This window comes from Chenopodium album, chromosome 14 (genome assembly GCF_948465745.1).
Source record: "Chenopodium album chromosome 14, dcCheAlbu1.1, whole genome shotgun sequence".
In the NCBI taxonomy this organism is placed as follows: Eukaryota; Viridiplantae; Streptophyta; class Magnoliopsida; order Caryophyllales; family Amaranthaceae; genus Chenopodium; species Chenopodium album.
Genome location: NC_137847.1, coordinates 24,997,473 through 25,022,236, shown reverse-complemented (window position 1 = coordinate 25,022,236; position 24,764 = coordinate 24,997,473). Strand labels below are relative to the sequence as shown.

Genomic DNA, 24,764 nt, shown 5'->3' with positions numbered 1-24,764 from the left:
CACCTCTCGGTCAAAATGGCACCGTTGCCGAGGATGGCGTAGTTGTTTACTATTGTTGTTGAGTCTATTTCATTTCATTTCAAAAATACAAAAAGATTTTTCTCTTTTAGGCTACACTTGTAGCCGTGCTACTAATTGTTTCTTTGAGATTGTATGCATAGGACAAGAGGAAGGACTTTAGTACCTTTTGATTCGGAGATTGAGAGAACAATCTCAAGGATAAGAGTTTCTAGACGATCCTTGAGTTCTAGCTCTTCAAGTGAAGAAGAATTTTAAGAAGAAGAACAAAGATGCATGGGTGAATTACCAAGGGTTGCTTTGAAGGAGTTGGGAACTCTCGGTGCCTATAGATTTGAGAGTGGTATTGCTCCGCCAATAACACCGGCTAATGACTTTGAGATAAGGTCGGCGATGATAACAATGATTAAACGAAGGCAATTTAGTGGTGCCAAGCAAGAAAGCCCACTAAATCATCACAAAGAGTTTGAGAATTATTGAAACACAATCACGGTCAATGGGGTTTCTCAAGAATTCATAGGGCTCAAGCTATTCCAGTTCTCTCTAATCGGAAGAGCTTTTGAGTGGCTAGATAAAGAAGTGAAGCCTAATTCCTTGAGAACTTGGGATGATGTCACTAAAGAGTTTCTTTCTCGCTTTTTTACCCTCAAAATAAGACCGTCGAGGCAAGAACTTTAATCCAAAGTTTCAAGAAAAAGCCTAGTGAGAGTTTGTATGAGGCTTAGGAAAGATACAAGGAGTATCAACGAGAATGTCCTCACCATGGAATCCTGACATACCAAATCATACAAATCTTCTATGGAGGATCGAGTCCCCAAGGCCCGATTATGTACAAGACCGAGGAAGAAGTTGTTGATATCATAGGGGATGTAGTTCGTCACTACATAGATTGGAAAGAGTCTACAAGCAAAAGTGGCCCAATGGTCTACTCGGTTGATCATCTCAATGCAATCAGTAACTTGTCTTCCCAAATCTGAAACTTGGGGAAGGAGATGACATTAATCAAGGCTAAGCTACAGAGTACCTCTTCAATTTCACCAAGTCTTCTCTCCCACATTAAGGGGAGAGGTACATCTTCTAACTCTACCCCTCCTTCTACTTCAAGTAATATTCCAACTAGATGTGTCTTTTGTGATGTTTATGGGTTATATGACCATGACTCTTCTAATTGTCCACATGCTTTTGAGAATTGTGATGATGTTGAAAACAATGATTATGAGCAAGTGAATTTGGTTTCAAACAATAACAATGGACAAAGATTTGATGGTCCAAGGAATTTTGGGACTTAGAATGCTCACCAACAAGGGGGTTTTAATAACTACAACAATGGTGGTTATAGGAACTAAGAAAATCATGGTTTCCGAGGTAACTATAACAATCAAGGTTATAGTAATCAAAACCAAGGCCAATGGTATGGAAATCAAGACCAATCTCACGGCTTTGATGCCAACCCCAAAATTATGGCAACAATCAAGGCCGAGGTAATTGGAACAATCAAAATAGGGGCAATTTTCAAAACAACAATCAAAGGGGACCCCTACCCGGATCTGCTTCAAGACCTCAAGGCAATGGTGATAATTCCTATGCTCAAACCCCATCTTATAGAACTAACATGGAAAAGATCATTGAAAATCAAACAAAAATTTTGAACACTTACATGGCGGTAAGTGACAAGAAGTTTAATGAGATGAGTACACACAACAAGATGCTTGAGACCCAAATCACTCAACTAGCTAATACCTTGAAAGATTGTGTTGGCCCTTCTTCATTACCTTCTCAAGGAGTTGATCCTAAGAAACCCGTTTATTCTATTACCCCAAGGAGTGGGAGAGTGCTTGAAGAGAGAGTTTCTAGGATGAGTGAGGAGGATGAGAAGAGGAATGACTCAAGTGAGGAAAATAGGAACAAGGTGTCAAAGAGTGTGAGCAAAGAGGAAGATCAAGAGAAAAAGAAGAGTGTGAGCAAGATGAGTGAGAGTTCTAATGAGGAGACAAAAGAGAAAGAGAGGAAGCAAGATGAGGATTTCAAACCGAGACTTCCATACCCCCAAAAGTTCAATAGGTACAAATTGGATGAACAATTCAGGAAATTTATCGAGATGCTTAGGAAAATTCATCTTTCTATTCCTTTCAACGATGTTTTGGGGCAAATGCCTAACTATTCTAAATTCCTTAAGGAAATCTTTAGCGGTAAGAGAGATTGTAATGTGGTTAAACCGGTAAGTTTGGGGAAGTGTTGTAGTGCCTTTATCCATAATGACTTACCCCAAAATATGAAAGACCTCGGAAATTTCTCCATTCCTTGCAATATTAATGGGAAATTGTTTCAAAATGCCCTTTGTGATCTTGGTGCTAGTGTTAGCATCAGGCCTTACTCCGTTTTCAAGAAACTTAAGTTAGTTGAGCTCTTTCCAAGAAACAAGACTCTTCAATTGGCCGACCGTTCTATTAAGTTCCAAATGGGTGGAATTAAGGATTTGCCCCTCAAGATAGAAGAGTTCACTATTCCCGTTGATTTAATTGTGCTAGAGATTGCGGAAGATGACAACATTCCTATCATTCAAGGGAGGCCATTCTTAGCAACTTCGGGTGCTTTGATAGATGTAAAAGGTGGCATGATTACTTTGTGTGTTGGTAATAATAAGTCAAGTTTTAAGCTCAAGTCGATGCATGAGTCTCTATCATATGTGCAAGGAATTATGTGCATAAGCTCATTGCCTTCGAATGCTAATGATTCCATGTTTGTGTCTTCTACTAACGATATGCTTGTAGCTTGTGATGATGTTCCTAAAAGTATTGAAGGCAAGGTTGTTAGTGAAGAAGACAAGGATCCCTCGAAGCTTGAGAATGAGTTTGAAATGCCTTATTGGTTTCAGCTTTCTTTGAAGGATGATGAGAATAGTTTTTCAAGTGGTGGACATGTGGATCTCAAAGATCCAAGGAAGAAGAAGAGAGTTTCCAAGAAATATAAGAGGAAGTTGAAGCCTAAAAAGTTTGATCCGGTTTCCATGATTTAAGATGACATGGTTCATGATGTGACTTTTCACAAGCTTTGCAATGATTTTACCCTCTCCACCACTTTTGATAAGGTGGTGTTCTTTGACCCTCCATGATTTGGAGGAAGGGTCGAGCTTAGGACCTTAAGCAATCGCTTCCCGAGAGGCAACCCGGTTTTCTAACCCTTTTCTTTTGATTTCTATTTTTCTTAATTTTCTTTCTTTTGCTTTTCTTTTCTTTCACTTGTTTTCTATTTGGATTGATAGGTTAAATTCATTGGATATGGATTATTTTGAGCAAGCATGAGCAATGGAAAGGTTTCGTGTTTTTGATGAGAATATATTCGATTTTATCGAATTTTGAGGTAAAAGGGTAAGGTAATGTAGTGAGGTCAGTTAGGGAAAGTTGTGTTAAAATTTAAAGTAAATTTGAACTTGGTGGGTTCATTGTGGTGCTCCCATTATTTTTGGATGTTGAACCCACTCAACATGTTTTGAAACTGCCATATTTGGTGGGTTCAATAATCCCAGGATGATATTGGACAATGAGCCCACAGTATAACGCACCGAGCAAAAATTTCAAGAGGAGCAAAGCCAGGCGCAGGCCCGCAGCCAGGTCGCGCGACCGCGCACCTGGTCGGGCCAAGTCCCTTATCTTTTTTCTTTCTCCTTTCTTTCCCTTATTTCCCCTTCACCCTCAACCTTGCACGCACGGTTTGCCTTTCTCACTCTAAGCAACGAAACCCTAGCCTTGTTCATCAAAATTTTCATCATCAAATCATCATAAATCCATCACAAATCATCAAATTCCTTCTACAAAATTCATCCTTAACAACAAATATCATACTACTTTCTTCAATTATTAACCTCCAATCTCTCTTCTCCGTTGAAGACCAAATTTGGGGTTTTTCTACTTGGTGGGAATTGGTGGCTTGTTCTTGATCACTCTTGCTTCAAGTGTGGTATAATCTTCTTCTTTGAATTTATTTTACATAATTATATCATATTGTTGAAATATTTTGATTGTTTATGATTGTGAATAGTAGTAGTATGTATTTGGATGAACTTAGTGATTGAATGTGAAATTTGGGTTGGTTATTTGTGTTGTTGATGATTTATTTTGCTTAACATTGTGTTGTTGTATGTTTGTGTAGCAAATTTGGTTCATTTGGTGGTGATTTGAGAAGTTAGAAATTTGGATTTTTGGTAGTAAGGTGTTACTTGTGTGATTGGTTTTATTGATTAAGGAGTTGTGATTTTGGTGTTTGGAAGTGTTTTGTGGTGTTATTGTGGTGTTTGTGGAGTTAATTAATTGGATTTTGAATGCGTTAATTTGGAGGAAACACAATGTCAAAGTTTTTTCAAGCCCTTTCCTCTAAAAAACAAAAAATCACTATCACCATTGAAGAACCTTCTTCAAACCCATCTACTTCCCAAACACAAAAACCTACTTCTATTCCCAAAACAAAAATTAAGGACCCAATACAAAAATTCGATATGCCAAGCTCAAAAAGAACCGTTCCCTCAAGCCCTCTATTCACTACTTTCAACCGGATATGATCAAATTGGGGATTGATGAGGATTTAAGGGTGTTGTTCAACAATCTTCGCATGAGCACCTTTGTGAACACATGTTACTGTACTTACTTTGATCCAACTTTGGAGTTTTTGGCTACGGTTTCATGTGAGGCAGTAGAAGGTGGCAACTACCGGGTCCATTTTTAGCTCTTCAACATTCACCATGATCTTTTTCTCGCCGAGTTTAATGCGGCACTTGATCTTAATCCGGGGGAGGATGTCTTGGACCCCGAGTTCTTCTTCGAGGAATATGACTAAAATTCTTGGTGGGATGATATTTCGAGGGAAGGTGACTTTGTTACTTGGTATGCAGCGATAAGCAAAGTTTTCCAACAGTGTCTTGGAGTTCTTCACAGGCTTTTGGGATATTCGATAATCCCAAAGCAAGAATTGGGTAAAATGAGTCAATTAGAGCTCTGGATTCTATGGTTGGCTACTAGGGAGGAGTACCGAGGTCGTTTAAACTTAGGGTTCATGTTTTTGAGATATTGCAAGAGGTTGCAATCTAGGGAGTCCGGAGTGATCCCTTGTGGTAGCATGGTTACGAAGTTCGTGACCAACCTTCATCTTGGCCACTACTTGCCCTCTTGTACTCCAATGGGTAGTCCGAGCACCCTCTACCTCGACATTGCAAAATTGAAGCAAGTGCAATTTTTGGCTAAGAATGATGATGATGAGGTGTTCAATTGGCTTAGGGAGAACAAACATTGGTGCTATCTCCCTAACCCCTCCTTGACTTTTATCCACCGTGAGGATGTGCCTAATGTATGGCATGTGCCCTTAAGTAACCGCCTCCCCCATGATGATGATGAGGAAATAGGAGAAGCAGAAAATGAAAAGGAAGAAGAAGTAGCTCCATAACAACAACTACAACAATTTCAACAACAACATCGTCAACAACAACAACAACAACGACAACCGCAACAACAACATCAAGAGCAACAACAACACATATTTGCTAACCGCGATATGGATGCTCTAAGTGCTCAAATGAAGGGGGTGAAAATTCATTTGGAAGGCATGTACGACCAAGATTTTGAAGTAATATATAATAAAATGAGAGGCATCTCAAAGATGCAACAAGGTATGTTTCTCCAACAACAACATTTGTATGATGCAAGTGTTAACTGTGGGGAGATCTCCCTTGGCGGTTAACTACCCATATTTTCCACCCCAACTTGGTCCTATTCCATCAAGTGGGTATCCTTATTGGCAAGGACCTCCAGGGTCCAACACCGAGACTCGCTCATTTCCCGATGAGCACGGTAACTATGATTACCGTGTTCCCGGTGGGAGTGATTCCTAACTAACCCTATGTCCACCCCGATCATCCACTACCGCTCGCTTTGCCCGAGTAATATTCTCCCCTTGCCCCTTGGCAATAGGACAATTTCAAGGGGCACTATGGTTGGCCACCTGGTTACACCGGGGGATGGGATCCATATGGTCCCCTATCCGGGTTTTTAGAAAAATAGAAAATAGAGCTATAAACAAAGAAAACGGTTTTATTTCTTATTTTTATTAGCATTGCTTAATGAAGGTGGATTTTTGCCTTATTTTTATTTTGCATTGCTTGGAAGCCCGGTGAGATCCTTCTTATTTTATTTCTTTTATTTCTTTACTTTCCTTGGCTGCATAGATTAGGATTAGATTTAGGAGAAGTTGAACGGTTCGAGGATGTATGATTGTAACACCTTAGAGTGTTTGGGGTCATTAACGTTGTTGTCGAATGACCACTTCTTTGACGATTGGGGATTACGTGTTATACTTGCATCTTTGTTCCTTTCTTTATTTTCTTACTATTCCTTTATCTTTGTTTTCCTATTTTCTTTATTTTTCTTTACTTTTACTTTCTTTTCTTTTCTTTTCTTTTCTTTTCTTTTCTCCTCTTCTCTTTTCTTTTTGTTTTTGGTTTGTATAAAGTTTTTTAGGCCTAATTTTTTCTTTTTGTTGTCTTCTTGTGAATTGGGCTATATACCAACGGACTTTTGCTTTTGAATGAACATCTTCCTAATTGGTAGTGGTATGCATGGTTTGAGAATATGTTTGGTTAATTCTAGGATGGCGTATGCTAAGGTAGCATGTCTAAGAACTAGGGGGATCATGATACCCGATTCTACTTGTTTATGGCATGCTTGGTAGTTGCTTCCTATAGTCGATTTGACACCAATAGTGAGTTTTTGCTTTATCCATGTGAGGTGTATAATTTTTCAAGCCTTCTACACTTACTTGCATGAGCGGCATGGATCCTTGACTATTGCGGACCTAATCTAATATCTTGACTAATGATTCTCAAACACGAGACCGAACCATCTAGGGAGGACAAAGACTTCTTTTCGGGGTTGTAATTTTTCTTTTCTAGGATATTCTACTTGACTTTTAGTCCTTGGGTCTACATTTGCCTACTTGCTAACCATTTGAGCTTTTTCCCTTCTTTCAAGCCACATCCTTAGAACTTTGAGCCTTTTGTTTCATTTTTGTTCCATTTTTGGTTTTTGTGAAGCAATTGATAATGTTTTTGGAGATTGTGGTATATGAGTTTGGATATTGGTTCTTATTTGTACGTAAGCTTGTGTTTTGTATATCATTTGAATAATGGCAAGTGAATAAATGAAAAAGTCGTCTAAAGTTAAAAAAGGCAAGGACATTCAAATGCAAAGTTGTAACAACCGTCCATAGTTAAAAGAGGCATGGACAATGAATAAAGTGAAAACATGAAGGAAAAAAAAAAGAAAAATATGGGAAAAAGCAAAGCACATTCAACCACTTTGGCAAAATTGAAAAACTTGAAATATTGAGAACATGCAACAATATTTTGATGTTAATCTATTCTCCCTTTTCAAGCACTGAGGACAATGCTTCCTTTAAGCTTGGGGGAGAAGCGTTTACGGTTTTTGTATATATGATTGTGAATATAGCTTTGAATACATGCTCCGTGTTCATCAAGCACACCAAGTGGAGCGCACGAGGAGCGTCAAGATGAAGGGGAAGAAGCTTCTCTGTTCCCAGGCGCGACCTGGCTGCGCTTCCTCTTGAAGAAGGTCACGCCTGTACGGGTCTATTTTGGACGATCTAACTAACTTCTCTTTGTTAGTTTTACTATATATAGACTTTTATTCTATTTTTAGAGAGAGAATTCATTTTTTAGAAGTAGTTTTAGAGAATCAATTGGTAGAAGTTTAGAGAGAAGTTTTAAGAGAGAAACACTTGTTCTTAGATTTTTAGAGAGAGAAATTTATGGTTGATGATTGATGATTGATGATTCTAAGCACATTTTCCTTTGATTTCACCAAAGTTTGTAAGGATTTTTTTCTTTAATGCAATCTTTAGCTTTTGATTTCAATTGTTTGTTGATTCTTCAAGTTTGTTGACTAGTTGATTGAATTTGTTTGATTGAAATTATGATGATGAATTTGTTGATTAGCTTAGTTTTGATTTTGATTTCTTCCATGGATTGTGAGTAGTTTACTTGCTAGGGATGTGGTGAAGCATTTTTTGATTTATTTGGCATTGTGATTAAATAGGTTGATTGATTTTGTGCATGTGTGTGATTAGTTAAAGAGTAGCTAACTTTAATTGTCATACTAGATTGCATTGTGTGCCTAAATTGACACGGACCATTGATTTGTAGCTCACATTTATCGATTGAGCTTGGTTTGTGACGTTCCTTTTAGAGTCTTTCGTATTTAGCGCTAGTTAGACCTCTAGGAGATAGCTTGTTGAGCTCTTTTGATTGCATTATCTATCTTCCCTCGCAATACTTGAATTAATCAATCTCCAACCCGATTAGTGTGTGTCCATTGCAAGAATATATGGATCCTAAATCCCTAGTGTCTTGATGTATTGATTTACTTTGTGATTTACTTTGTTGATTAGTGGAACTTAGATAACATACACTACCTTTTACGCTTCGAAATAGCTTGAATTCAGCAATAGCTAACTTCCCCCCATTCCTAGTGGTTCGACATGAACTTTCCCTATTACTAGGTGTAGGTTTGGTTATAAATTTAGTTTGATTGAAGGAATTTTAGTTTCAACGACCTAGAACCCACCTCTCAATCAGGATGATCCGAACGCACTTAAGCATTGCGATAGGAGAAAATGTTTCATCATAATCAACACCGTGAATTTGCCTGTAACCTTTTGCTACTAGTCTAGCTTTGTAAATGAATAAATTTCCATCTTTGTCGGTTGTCAATTTGAAAATCCATTTACATCCAATAGGTGTGTAACCTTCAGGTAAATCAACCAAGTCCCATAATTGATTTACAAATATGGAGTCCATTTCAGATCTCATCGCTTTTTGCCATTTAATAGAGTTAGAGATCGCCATAGCTTGCTTGTAGGTTTCCGGTTCATGTCCATCCACTACTAGAATGTGCTGATTCTCGGTTAATACGACACCAAGATATCTATCAGGTTGAGACTTTGGTGTAATACACCTCATGATTGCTTTAAAAGGATTTGATATAATACTCATAACAACAAGGTGCATCTTCCTGTCAGGGAGCTCATATACTGAGATACTCCAAAGTTAAGCGTGCTTGGCTGGGAGTAGTCTTGGGATGGGTGACCTCCTTGGTAGTTTTCCCGGGGTGCGCATGAGTGAGGACAAAATGCGCCGGAAGGACTTGTGTTGGTTTGTGAGGACAGTTGTTTGTCCTTGATGTGCATTTCATGACAATAGGCCTCTCCCTAATTTGTTTGGGGTCGGGGTGCCACTAATGGTATCAGAGCAACCCTTCGACCGCGTGCCGATCTTGGATAATTAATCCTTGGTCAGTTGCCTAGCGGAGGAGAATTCTGGGGCAATATGGCCGTAGCCAGACTAGATGTAACACTTTGGCTACCCAGTTGCCATTAGGCGTAATACTATAGCCCTTATCTTTCTAGGCACAACGAGTGCGTTGCCGTTCTCAAGTGGGGTTGTTTATTATACCCCTCATGATTGATTTAAAAGGATTTGATATACTACTCATATCAACAAGGTGCATCTTCCTTTTAGGGAGCTTATATGCTAAGATACTCTATAATTAAGCGTGCTTGGCTGGGAGGAGTGATAGGGGAATAAACGCGTCGTCAATTGTCTATCCCTAGATCAAATACAATTTATACAACCTAAACAAACCTAATACGAGTATAAGGCAAGCATAGGGGTCGAACCACAGAGAACGGTTAAACACCACCAAATGTTATCGACAATTAAGCTAGTCCGGGATAGGAGAAAAATAACTAAAGTCTAAATATGCTAAAACAAGAAATAAAACATTAAGGGAAATGGTCTAGGAGTAGCATTCACTTGAACATAAACAAAGGCATAGGAGTTGAATTAATTATGAACTAAACATGCTCGAATATCGAAGTAAGGTCCAATCTAACCGCCTTCCGGGGCTAATCGGCTTCTCCTAACATAGCCTCTATGTTTCCACATTAGAACCATATACTAGGAGGTACTATCAAATAACAATCGATATAAATGAACCTTAACTAAGTCAACTTCCGTTTCATGTTAGCAAAGATTCACTCCCAATCAACTAACAACATGCATTTTGCAAGTAGATTGAAGAACATCAAGCATATAAAGACTTTAATCACAATAAATCAATTCCAAACCCTTGAACATTCTCAAGATCCAACTACACCACAACCATCCCCTTAATGGGGAAATTACTCACTAATCATGATAACAACAAGATTAATCAACAAATAATCAAGAATCAACATGATTAACAAGCAATACCAACAACAAAAACAATAATCAAAATAAAACAATAAAAATAGAGGAGAGAGAGTTAGAGATTCTCATTGATTGAAGATGAAAGTCTACAAACAAGATGATCAATCTTCTTCTTCAAAATCCAAGCTCAACAATGGTGAAACCCTCACTTTCTCTCTCTAAACTACTCTAATCCTAAGCTAAACCTAGAGAGGGAAGCTCTCCTAAAACTAGGGAAAAAGATCTAAAAAAAAAGAAGTTCTCCCTTTACAAAACAAGCCCCGCAATATATAAAGAATCGCGCAAAAACGCTGAACAAGACCCGCTGTGCGCCCGCGCATGGTAGCTGTGCGCCCGCGCGTGCGCCCTCGCAGCGGTCTGTGCGCCCTCGCAGCGGCCTGCGCTCCCTCGCAGCAGCCTGCGCGCCCGCGCAAAGTAGCTGCGCGCCCGCGCATTTGTGGGTTGCGCGGCTTGTGCTTGGGTGTGCGCGCCCGCACGGTGTGGGTGTGCGCCCGCGCACATGTCGCGCACAGGCCGCGCAAAACTTTCTGCCTCGATTCTGCAATTTCGCCAATTTTGCGCGGGTTCTCACAGGGCTGCGCGCCCGCACATTATTTGCGCCCTTGCACCTTGCTTTTTTCGATTCTTCTCTCCTGTTTCCTTGGCTTCTTCTTTGCAATCCAAGACTTCAAATACCTAAGCACTAACACCAAGGGAAGCAATAAGGTATAGGGAACGGTGCAAACTCGCAATGAAGGCAAGCATACAACAATATACGCGATTTCATCAAAATCACATCGAGACATGTATGCACGCATTATTTGAGCAAAACAACTACAAAACACCCTAAGACAAGCTAAAACAAGGCATAAAAACTATCCTAGGAGTGACATAAAATGTCACTCATCAAGTAGTCTTGGGATGGGTGACCTCCTAGAATGTTTTCCCGGGGTTCGCATGAGTGAGGAAAAAATGTGCCGGAAGGACTCGTGTTGGTTTGTGAGGACAGTTGTTGGCCCTTGATGCACATTTCGTGACAATAGGCACCTCTCTACTTTTTCTAGGGTCGAGGTGTTCTGCGACCTGCGTAGGGTAGTGGACTAAGCATTTGCATTATCGATTTGACTTTGCACATTTTGACCAACATCAACAGATGCTATTTGAGCTCTTTGATTGTCAATTTGAGTTTGATGCTCGTCCTCTCAAACTTCATCGAGTTCGATTTTCCTCCCCCTTTTCATTTTGGAAAGGTGTTTCTTCTCCAAAAAGACACCATCGCGAGCAACAAACACTTTGTTCTCTGATTTGTTGTAGAAGTAATACCCCTTGGTTTCTTTTGGGTAGCCCACAAAGAAAACCTTATCAAATTTAGGGGGAAGTTTGTCAGAAATTAATCTTTTGACATATGCTTCGCAACCCTAATTCTGGAGAAAAGACAACCTAGGAGGTTTCTTCGTCCATAATTCATATGGAGTCTTTTCTACAGCTTTTAACGGAGCACGGTTCAGTGTTAGTGTCGCGGTTAGAAGTGCGTGTCCCCAGAAAGAGATAGGAAGATAACTAAGATCCATTTTTAATCGTACCATGTCTAGCAAGGTTCGATTTCTCCTTTCGGATACTCCGTCCATTGTGGAGTTCCTGGAGGTGTCAATTCTGAAAGTATACCATGTTTTGTTTTAGATGGTCATTGATTTCATGGCTCAAGTATTCACCACCACGAGCAGATCGAAGGGCTTTGATTTTCTTGCCAAGCTGATTTTCAACTTCACTCTAAAATTCTTTGAATTTCTCAAACAATTCAGATTTGTTCGACATAAGGTAGACATATCCATATCTACTATAGACGTCCGTGAAGGTGATAAAATATCGATGACCGTTCGTTGTGGTTGTGCTCATTGGACAATATACATCGGTGTGTATTAGGCCCAATAAGTCACTTGCCCTTTCTCCCAACTTGGAGAATGGTTGCTTTATCATCTTACCTAATAGACATCCTTTGCAATTTTCAAACGATTGTAAATCGAATGAGTCAAGAATACCTTCTTGTAAAAGTTTCTTGATGCGTTTGATGTTAATGTGGCCAAGACGACAATGCCACAATTAATTCTTATTTGACTCAACGGTCTTAGATTTCTTTTGTGGTATCATTAACATTATAAACTTGTTTATCTAAATAAAGCACATTTGGATGAACGTGTCATGCCATAAAATATATAAACAAGACTTAAAAACAATCACAGTTATAGTCTTATGATCTTACAAGCCGCCGTCCGACACTAAAAGATAAAAATTCGTTCAACAATAAAACTAAAATAATTTCTATTTTAAGACAAACTATGCAATTACAAGTTTAATGGATCGATTGTCTTTTTCTTCTGCTTGTAAATGCACATCCACTTGTGAAGCTTCTTCTCACTTAGTTCCTGAAATAGGAGCATATAGTGAGTCATTTATGGTATCTAATACTTTTATGAATTGCTTATATTCAAGTGATGGTTATGAAGAAGATACTTGAGGTGTGAGCTACTTTTCCTTTCGCCTCATCTTCTAGGCACTCGATGCATTCCCTTTTGTAGTGGCCATGCCTACTACAATAGAAGCACTGCATCTTTGCCTTGTCTTTGAACTCCTTCTTCTTAGGCCTTAAAAAGAACCTAGTACCCTTGCAAGAATTAGCTCTACGGAGCTCTTGAACAACCTCTATCAATGAGGATTTATCTCAATTGGCCGTCAAATGCATTTTCAATGCAACATAGCCTAAGTGGAGTGAGCTTAGTAGCATATGAGCCGCTTGTTCATCCTCTAATGGCTTCTCAATGAGCTCCAAGTGCTTGAAAAACCTTATCATTCGAAGCACATGAGGTTAAAGAGGCATTCCAGGTCTAAGCCTAGCATTGTAGACCTTGTTTCACACTTCAAGCCTTTCCTTAGCAAGGCAACCTTCCTCCGGGATCTTGATCTTCATGTTTATAAACGACTTGGTTTAGTTATGAACATTCAAGTCCCTTCTCTCGGAAGACACACTGACAAGCTCCCCAAGGTATGAGGTGAATCTCCGCTTCCAATCCTCTTGAAGGGAATTCCTCATTGAAAGTGTGACCTTGTCACAATCCAAGGACCAAGTCTCATGAGTCTCGCTTTGGTGTAGCCCATCACTATTCTTAATAGTTCAGTAAGTGTTGTTTTAGAATGACATGTTATAATCAATATTTTAGGGACCTATGGTTTCTATGTTGGTTGATTTAAGTGAACTTAATTAATCATCGCAACATTCGAAATCCTAAACATGCATCTAACATATCATTCATATATATACAAGCATATATATATATTGAAAACATAAGTAAAAGACGCATTTGGCAAATAGCATGACCCTTTGAGTCTTCAAGGGTCTTGATATGCAACTTCATGGCTTCGTCTTCTAAGAAACTCCGTCTTCAAGACATAACCGAAATAATGCAACCTCTAGTATCTACGATTAGCACTAATCTAAATATTAAGGTAAAAAATACACAACGGTTCGCATACCGTATTTAAATTTTAAAAAATATATGACGGAACGCAGTTCTTATTTTCTATACTAATTGGGCCCCACTAGTTGCCATTTCATAACAACTTGTGAGAGAATATACATTCCATTCATCCATTCACTACATGTGAATGCCCATGCATTTTACAACGATAAACAAGTAACAATGCATCAATACGCGTAAACTATTAACTAACTTAGGTGGTTAATCCGATTAACGCGCCTAATTAAAACTAATCAAAGTAATTAACCGATTATGTGATTAAGTGCAATTAAAAATGAAGCTCCCACTACATTTCGGATCAAACTTAATTAATCCGATAAATTAAGCTAGTAAACCTAATATTTTGACAAATAAAAAATTTGCAAGTGTCGCTCCAAATCGAGGCCTAGCCTCCAAAAATTAATGAAATTAAATAAACATAAATAAAATAATTAAAACGGCAATAAAATGCACAAATACGTAGCCGACCGCACGCAAATGGCACTCAAAACTAGATTGGCTAGGCGCGCGCCATTGTTAGCCACGGTTGCCTAGCAGCTCGGGCAATGCGGCGTAGTGTGTGCGCCCGCACCACACCAATCCCGCACTGCTAGGCGCTCACAAGCCTAGCAGCGTTTGCTGTGGGCTGCAAGGTGCAGCACGCACTTGGCTGCCTGCCCTTCGCACCGTTCCAAGGTTATGCATAACAGCTCTCTCGCACACACCGCACGCACAACATGCACCAAGCGCACCAGCCCCATCCCTCGGCAGCCACATGCTAGCTGGCCGAGGGTGAGTCGTGGCTTTTGCCTTGGTTTGCGTGCTAGTGCCTCGGGATTAATTCCCAAATTTTTGTGTGACAAATGTAATCAATTCTAAATTAATTTTAGAAATAATATTTTGAGAAAAATGAAAATTAAAACAAGTCCAACTTAATAAGTTCATTCAAGTGCACTAACCAAATTAATTCCAAGAACTATTCTTTAATAAAATTTGGTTCATCTTGATGCAACAAAAATGAAGGGTTACTCTCACTATTAAATTAACCATCATAAATTAATCATGATATTTGACAAAATTAAAAGGGAGTTGGAATGATGAACATAAATATTCAATGAAAAATTCCAACTTTAACTTGTGAATCTTTGAAAACTACATCTTTCAATATGAAGATTAATTAAAATTCAATCATAAGTTTGAAACTTTGTGATTCTAATCAATTTAATAAATGATTAAATCAAGAAAGTTCAATAAATAATTATGGAATTTAGTAACACAAAGTTCCAACCAACTAAAATAATTAAAGGTTAGATCTTTAGTACTTAAGAGCCTCAAAAAACAAACTTTTCGCACTTAAAACAATTTGTCTGCAATTAAGTGAAAAATTGTGCCACCATTAAGCACCAATTATTAAATAGTAATTATGCTCAAAAGTGGTCTAAAATTGCAGAATCATAAAGGAAAGAACCAAACACATAATCACAATTAATATGCCATTAAGATTCAAGATTTAAATTTTTTCGTCAAAATGAAAAATCCCTCAAAACATGCATTTCTGGGCAGAATATTTGCAGAACATGGATTCCACCCAAAGTTCACTAGTCTTGGGTGAAAATCTGGGTTCGGGAGCCAAAATTCTAATTAAAACGAGATTAAAATTAATAAAATCGAGCTACTAATCTAATTGGCAACCAAACTTGAAATTAAATCCATTTTAAACACCTTGAAAATATTAGTTACAAAAATAAATGAGCAAGGCTCCGATACCGCTGTTGGGTTTCGAAAAGTCCGACTTTTCGCGGAATAAAACCCGACCCCAAGACCCGCTCACAATTAATATAACTAATAAGAATAATTAACAACATAAAGACAATATTACCCTTGATGAGCAATTCGTTCACTTTACGAGCTCTTACTTCGAAAGCTTCGAGTCTTGCAAGTGCGTAGACCTCCAACGAAAATCCACCCACAACACAACCCGTCTAGTCTCAACTCGGAGTTTAGTCGAGCTAGACCAAAATAAACTTACTCGAGTTTTTATGAACTTAAAGGTTTTCTCTCTTTGGAGATGCCTTATTGAGTCCAACTCAAGTGGGTTTCTCAAATTCCAATACATGGGTATTTATAGAGAATTCCCACCAACATTCCTCTCTCCCATCAATGTGGGAGAGTTGGTAAAAATCCTTTTTCTATTTTATTTTTAAATAAAATAATAAAAAGAAAAAGCAATTAAATAATTAATCAACAAGTGTCAAGCAAGGAGGAAGAGAGTAGGTAAGGACCACAAGGGGGGGGGGGGGCAAATCCTTGCCCCCGAAGGATCCCCATAACTGCCTCACACTCCTCTCACCCGGACATACGCCAGCTGGCGCTGCCAGCCTTGGGTGCTAAGGCTGCCCAGTTGGCTGCCTGGCCCCTTGGCTAGGTCCTGCTAGCTGGTCGCAATGGCCAGCAACGCGCCAGCATGCCTCGCCATGATGCGGGCAGCTGGGCGCTCCTGCCAGCATCTCTCACGCGCTATCTCAACAAGCAATGCTTGCTTGCTGCTAGGCGTGATGCACCATGATGCTGGGCCCCGTGCTAGCTTACTAGTTGTGTGCGCATGCCAGCATGCTTGCTAGAATTGCGCGTGCTAGCATGCCGCGTTACACACCAGCCAGCGCTGTTAGCAGGCTCGGTATGGTGCGGTTCGCATGCTAGCTGCCATGCTAGCACCACTTGCCCCTAGTACTCGGTTTGCTTGGGGTATTTCGATTCTAGGGGAATTTTTGTAATTTTTGATTAATTGATCTCGTCTTTTATTAATTGGACTCGAATTGCGACGCTCGGTCTCGACGCTCTTAGCTCGATTTCCGACGTCTATGTTCATTATACTCGAGCGACTCATTAATTCCTTTCGGATTTATTTGTCATGACGGATCGTTAGTTAGCTTGGGTGTGACCCGAAGGGTTCAGTCAAGATTAAGGTGTAATATTAATTAAACATTAATATTACTGATCGAAAGCGGCCTCTAACTAGGCATTTTGATCACTAGACCTCACTGAATAATTAGCTTTCTAATAAATCCGAACCCTCTCTCGGAATAATACACTTGTTCGAAGGACATTATTCTTATTAATAATCTTAGAGAAAATCGTCGAAGATCGCCCATCTCGTGCCATGGTTTCTATATTCAATCGATAATGAAAACCTCCACAATCTTAGCGAAAGTTGTCAAAAGATCGCTTCATCTCGAACCGCCCTTCTAAAATCAAATGATAACCATCCCAATCATAGCAAAAGCTGCCGAAGACCGCTTCATCTCGAACCGCCCTTCTCAAATCAAAACGAGAGACCCTTTAATCTTAGAGCCTCCTATCGAAGGCTTCTTCATCGTGAGTCTTCAAATCTTCTTGTCTTTACTGCGAGAAGTAATTGACTTTTGCATCTTTGGAAAACTCATCTTAAGAACCATATTTAATATTCTTAAAGTCTTCAAATTGATTTTTGTATAAATCTTCCATCCTAGGAATTCTTTGTGATTATCTTTATCATTTTTCAAATCCGCTTAATCAATATTCAATCGATAATTTGAGTGTCATCAAGCACCATCAATCAAGTTGTAATTGGGATGATTACTAATCAAAGGTGTCATTTTAAAGGTGTTCATTTGATCAAAGTATGATCGTCATCAGGCCGATCATCAATCAAGACTGGTATCGGGCCGATTACCAATCAAATATCCTTCAAATGCTCAAAAGGATCAAATGTTTCATCAAGAGGCTCAAATGGATTAGTCACGGACCAACCAATCAAAGTGATGAGACCATCAAAGGCTGACGCAGGAGAAATCAAAGCCATCATGCAGCGACAGGTCTATCGCGCAGTGACAGGTTTATAGAGCTGTGTTACATTGTATTGTGTTGTGTCAGGGAGCATCGTGCTGCGTCAGGGTGCATCGTGTTGCGTTGTTTATGTTGTTATGAGCTTAAATCCAAGTCATAGCTTTGTTTGCTCGTTCAGGTTTGCTTTGTTGATGTTGTCTTTTCATTCTCTTGTGCTCAATCAAATTGCCTCTTAGTATACCTGCATCTATATTTTTTGACTATTGGACTTTGCTCATGTTTTTCTTAGGGTTGACCTAAGTCTTGGTGCTATTTGACTCATTGTGTGACTCAATGTGTTTTAAATCAACTCGACTCAATATGTTTTGGCACGTGTGACTCAGCATGACTCAAGGTGCAAACTCCACTCGATGTGATGTGACATGACATGACTCAACGTACATGAATCGTGTGTGCACTGTATTGTGATTATGCTCGTGCGACTCGAAAATGCAGAAAAAACAAAAATTCTTCGTCATTGTTTGTGGAGGGTACTGACTTTCTCGTGAAAAAGAAAAGACGTGAAAAGAAAGAAGTAAAGTGCAGGACCTTCCTTAAAAGGAAGGAAGATGCGAAGAATTGAATCAAGTGATGATGCATGCTGAATGAGCTTAATCGAATGTATGTGTTGATGTTGTATGTTATGGTGCAAGGATTGTAACATACTAGACTATCTCAGTTCATGACTCGATGATGAAAGTATTGGGGTAACTTAGGCACGGAGGCTAAGTAATTCATACTTTATGATGTAATGATGATTTGAGTAATGAATGATTCTAAGATGACAAGGCATACTTCAATGTTGTATCATGGTTTCATGACAAAAGGCTCCTAAGGGAAGGATTATTTAGCTATGTATATGTGACTTGTGTGAAAGTGACACTATAGTTAGGTTGCAAAGGCTAAGGGGTGTGGAAATATATCAAATAGTGGTGACTCTTAGGCTGGATAGGCTGATGATGTAAGGATCAAGCCCCCATGTCTAGCTCTAAATAAATAGGGATGAGCATTGAAGATCTTTTTATATGATCATGCATGAATGTGAATATGAGTATGAATTTATAATTATTACGGCCGAACCCCAATGTGAGGTTGCCAACGTATCTATTAGGTTTCATGCCAAAGCTCTAGCCGAACCTCGCACAAGTGTGTGTGTATACCTCAAATAGGTCTTTCAAGGGTTGTAACGGGCTTAGGCTAAAGGTTGAAGAAGAAAGGATAAAAGTTCAAGACCCAATATAAGACCCCAAGGTGTGCAATTTTGCTTTTGAATCTTGGTAATTTTATGCTTGAGGTTCTCTCACTTTTGAACTCTTTTTTATTTTTTTTTACTTTATTTTTCTCTCTTTTGCTTTATTTTTTTTTTTTCATATTCAAATCCTTTTTTATAAGTGTGGACAATCCCGATCATGTGGTCTATCACTCACTTGGCATTCATGTCTCTCAAGTACGGTACCGAGCACTCGATAAGAGACGCAATCTAAGACGTGTTCTTATCAAAGATATGTTCATATCAAAGACATTGGAACACTTACCCTTTTGCACACTTTTATTGCTATTTTCTTTTTTGAAAATTTGAAGTTTGGTAAAAATCACTCAAGCTTTTGTATTTAGAAATTGCATAAGTTGCACACCTTCCCATCCCAAGGTTAGGTAGATGTGGGTTGAAAAAAGAAAGGTCAATCTTAGACGAGGCTCAAACTGGTTTATCAAGAAAGGAATTATATATTTGAAAGGTGAAGATGATATGATGTGGCTACACGAGGTGCCTCAAATCATTGGTACACCTTGTGCTTAGCTCGATAATGATTTGTTTTTTTTTTTAGGAAATGCAATGTAATGATCATATGCAAGGAAATAAATACATATTTTATTAAAATGAAAAAGGATAAAATCAAACTCTAATAAATCTAAATAAAGATAGAGGGTGCCTCTTCTAGACTTATTAGGGAAAGGGAAATAAAAAAAAGTAAAGAAATCATGAAATCTTGTCATCGAAGCCCGCCTCGTGTTTTGTGCTTTTCATCACTCGGTCTTCTTGCCAGTTGGAGGAATGGGAAGCTTGTTATTACAGATCAAATATTGGATGGCCTCTTTTACTTTCCAACAACTCTCGGTAGCTTCACCCCTACCTCGATGGTACTTGCAGTGTGCATTTAGATTCCAACTAGGCAACCTTTTCTCAGGTGCGGGATCTTGAATAGGTCTAATAGGAGTGATAAGTCCCTTGGCATGAAGGCGATCGAAAGCAGCATCATAGCTCATCCTAACAGGGGTGAACTCTTTCCTTAGTTTCTTTTTAGGTCCTTGATTATCCATGGCTAAGACATCATTACGGTTAAAGGTACTAACATTGTTATTACAGTGGGTGTTTTCGGAAGAAGAAGGACTGTCGTTCTTCTTTCCTTTCCAGCCACCGTTGTTACTATGGTTAGTAGCTTTTTGTTTTGCAAGGTCATCTTCAATGTCAATACCTATGTTATAGACGTCCTTAAAAGTATTCAAGTTGTTTTGATATTTTATGTGCTTTGAATACTTTTCCTGGAGGTTTTCTATTAACATCCTCACAAACTCTTTCTCACTTGGAACTTCAACCATCCTAGCAGAAGTTTTCCTCCACTTAATGAAGAAAGCAGTAAATCCTTCGTTTTCTGTCTGCTTAAGCATTTTAAGTTCCCTATGATCGGTTTCAACTTGGATGTTGCACTTGTACCTATCAATGAAAGTGTTTGTAATAGTTTCCCAAGAAGAAGTCTTCTCCTTGTCTAGAGAGAAGAATCATTGTTGACAAACTATTGTAAGTTATAGTGAGAAAAGCGAGGGACAAATCTTCTTATCGGCAGCCTTGATACTTATTATGGTCATAAAATCTCTTAAGTGAAAGTAAGGGTTATCGGTTGGTTTGAACTTTGGGATGTCATTGGCATTGAACTTCGGCGGAAGAAGTTCCTTGTCCACTAAGACCCCTTTTGAACTAATTCCCTAAAACTTATTCATTGGAAACTTTCTTAAGGCTTTCTTCCACGCACTCAAGCCGTTGTTGCTTGCTAGGAAAGTTGACTTAAAGAGCAAAAGTCTTTATCATCTCAGTCAGACTAGTGATGTTTTGTCTCATCTCCTCGACTTCTTGTTGGGTAGCCATTACTACGACCCTTAATCTGTGTCGGATTGGATTTTCAAAGAGTGGAACCTGGACGAAAATGTTGTCCTTGATTAAACGCCCTTCTCTTCTTGACCAAGTGCTGCGGAAAGGGAAGTCATGGATACTTATTGTTAATCATTTGACTCAAACTCGATTCAACATGCATGGATGGGAAAGGATCATGGAGTATGAGGGGAATGATATGTATGGAGAGAGCATGTAAGATGAAAGTGGTGTATTAATGTGGAAAGTATTTAAAAAGGAAAGTGTGAGATATGTAATGCATGGAAAAGTGATGTAGATGGAATGATATGGAAGAATTTGTAAACAGAATGGACCATCAACTCAAATGACGAAAAAGACGACTCATGTATGGACCTAAGACATGGGAATGGTGACATATATACAAAGTGTATGCTAAGATTTGTGAGTGAAAGTGATATGTTCAAGACTCGTGTAATGACCATGGTACTAGACATGCGGTTAGACTCGAACAAAGACTAATTTAAGACCTCATGTATATGAACTAAACTGGACACGCTGTACTATTTCAGTCATAAATTTTCATCTGTAACTCTGAATTGGACAAAACTAATGTCAAATGAAACAAAACATCCGGGGCAACAGATCCATAGGTCGCACGACATGTAATTCTTTCTAGAACTCCGGCTATGACCAAAACAAGTTGACGTTTGTGCAGGATACGGGAATAAAAATCCGGGTTGACTCAAAGGAACTATGACTCGATTTTAGACATATTTAGTAGTTCAAATTAATTAATCAATTAATTAAGCAAAGTCCATTAGTCATTGGTTAGTTTATTTAAGCATATTTATAATCGCAAGTCAAGAAAATGGTTAGCTTAATCACACATAGGTTATGCACAAGCAAGAGATGCACAAGTAGTCAAATGGTCACAATATGATGCAATAAGTTTGCATCCTAACCATGGCTCTAATTCTGTAAAGTTCAAGGATTATGGTAGTCAAAATAGGGTCCATGGTTATAAGTCCGGATGCATCACGCGGAAGCCTTACCTTTTGAAGGGTTGGCACATATGGATGGGACCCCGCAAGTTAAACTTGCTTCCATGGTTTGGTGAATTCACAAACTCCGATGTACCTTTTGTTGCACGGAGCGTTCTATTGGGTAGATGTAGCGTGAATTCCCAAGGGCTAAAGCCACATGTAGAACACATATGGTTTTCGAAAAAAAAGGAAAAATTCAATCAGGAAGTAAAATCGATAAAATAGTACTCGAATCGGCAAAACAAGAAGGTAGACTTCTGGCTCGGTATTGGAAGAAGTCAGCACGAGAAAACAGAGTCTATCGCACAACGATGACTCTATCAAGCAATAACACTAATATCAAGCAACATAAAAATATTGATACAACAAATCATCATCAGCATAATCTCATCAAAGCATAATAGTATAAGCAAGATCCTAAGCATAATACTAATAAGATTAATAACAAATCCTAGCATGTCACTAAACATTAAAAATCAAAGCTTTAGTCTTAACATGATACTAGAAATCAATAAAAACATCATAACATGATACTAGGAATTAAAAAAATCTAAGCATGATTTATATATCAAAAGAATATTCAAGTAATCAAACTACTTACTTTGATGCCTTGTATCTCTTTCTATCAAAACAATACACGCGTTAGTAACTTCAATGAAAAAAATTAAATCAAACATTCAAAATACTATTAATTGAAATTAGATTTGGGACCAAACCCTCAGAACTATCAACCTTTCACGTCGAGGTTTAAGGAATCTTCGAGCTTGGCTAGATGTATTCAAATCCCGTGAATGAGGAATAATGTATTTTATAAAACGGTGTAGAAAGGCTTAGAAAACTCAAGAGAGAAAGAGAGAACAAGCTTTAGCTTAGAATGATAAAGAAAAGATTGATGATTGTTGGTAATCAAGTATGTTGATGATTGAAAAAGGGGTGATATGACCTCTATTTATAAGGAAAAAAGAGGGTCGAAGGAATGGAAAAAGATCCGAACTTGAATCAGAATAACACTCCTTCGATGGACAGCAGTTTTTGTTTTTATCATAACTTTTGATCAAGAAATCGGAATAAGACAACAAATATGTCGTTTCAAAGCTCTTGAAGTCTAGTTTTTAACCCAATTAGAATTAGATTAAAATATTTTTTAGAATAAAAGATATGAAGGAAATAGTGAGACGGTGTTAGTTTTGGATAGAGTTTCGTATTTTTTTATATCTTTTTCGTTATTGCTCGGAATTAACATTATAATATATCATTGGAAAGATAATTTCAAGAGCTATCCAACAATTTTATATTTGGAAATAAATTATGAGGGATAAAAATAATATCTGACTGTCTTTGAACGTCATTCAATTCGAATAGAATTAGGACTTTCAAAAACAGAAGTGTGATTCAATTTCAAACTCTTTAATCTTATATTTTCAAAAAGGATAATCAAGATCTTTAAGAAACTTATATAAGCTTCTAATTAATCCTAATTTTTTTTAGGAATATAATTAATATTAATTGTCCCACCACATGATCATTGGGTCATAGGTAAGGTGGGCTTAGGCCTAGTTTAGTATTTTGGCCATAACTTCGTTGTTGTAACTCGGATTTAGACTTATAATATATCATTGAAAAGATATTTTTAAGCCCCATCAAACTATACAATAATTGAACCCAGATTATGGACCAAAATAAGCTGGTTTGGACGTTTTTAAATAAAGGACACGAAATGAATGATTTTAAGGGACACAAAATTAATGATTTTAAGCGACACGAAATGAATTATTTTGGTTTAAAGACACGAAATGAATGATTTAGTTTAAAACATTTAAAGAAAGGTTAGAAAAATGAAAATCCATGAGACTCTTCAACATTTCACCTTGCTCGATATTCAATGACATGAAAGATACCCATCATTGGGTTTGGTTTTTGGGGAGACAAAATTTAGTGTCTATAAGAACAAGGATAAATTCCTGGTCTATGGTGGGAGTAATGATTTGGTTTTTGAAGGTTACATTGACACAAGCGTCGAGACAGATACAGATGACTTCAAGTCGCAATAAGGATACATATTCTATCTAAATGGAGGAGCTTTTAGTTGGAAGAGTGCTAAGCAAAACACACCAGCAGATTTTACAACTAAAGCCGAATACTTGAATTGGCAGCTTCTAAAGAAGCTAAGGAGGCAGTTTCGACTCCGAAGTTTGTTAGTGAACTTGATGTTGTATCCTCCATTAAGGGTTCAATAGTCCTCTATTGTGACAACAATGAAGCAATTGCTTAGTGTTGGGTTTTGATGAGTCTAACTCACTGCGGAAATAAAACCCGAGCCTAAGGAAAAACTCACAATTAATATAACCAAAATGCATAAATAACAAGATTAGAGAAAAGAATAAATTACCCTTATAGCGTACTTCGCTCGACCAACGGAGCTCTTACTTGAGAAAGCTAAGCCTCGCAAGCGCAATGGCCTTCGACGATATCCACCCATAATGCAACCCTGACCGGCCTTTTACATGGAGGTTAGCCAAGTGGGACCAAAACACTACTCGAATAATTAATGAGCTTAAAGGTTTTCTCTCAAATGGAGAAGCCTTTTTGAGCTCTTACTCAGGTGAGTTTTCTTTATTCCCAAGTGGGATATTTATAGGGAAACTCGAGTGAGAAATCCACTCTCCTATCAATGTGGGATAGTTGGTAAAATCAATTTTCCCTTTTTATTTTTAAATCAAAAATAAAAGAAAATAGCTAACAAATAATTAATCAACAAGTGGCATTCATAGGAAGAAAGGTTAGGTAAGGACCACAAGGGGAAGGGACCATGTCTTCCTCCGCAAGCTTCCCCAAACCGGCGCTCACATTGCCATACGCCCCAATAGTTCGCGCCAGCTGCCGCTGCCAGCCTTGGGCGCTAAGGCTGCCTA

At 38.4% G+C, this 24,764-nt stretch overlaps 1 non-coding gene across 1 annotated transcript; it reads right to left on the bottom strand.

The window, feature by feature from the left end:
* Nucleotides 1-681: 681 nt before the first annotated feature.
* LOC145580505 (small nucleolar RNA R71) lies at nucleotides 682-787 on the bottom strand. Its single transcript, XR_014099530.1, has one exon. It is a non-coding gene; the product is annotated as a small nucleolar RNA R71 (small nucleolar RNA).
* Between the last annotated feature and the right edge of the window lie 23,977 nt (nucleotides 788-24,764).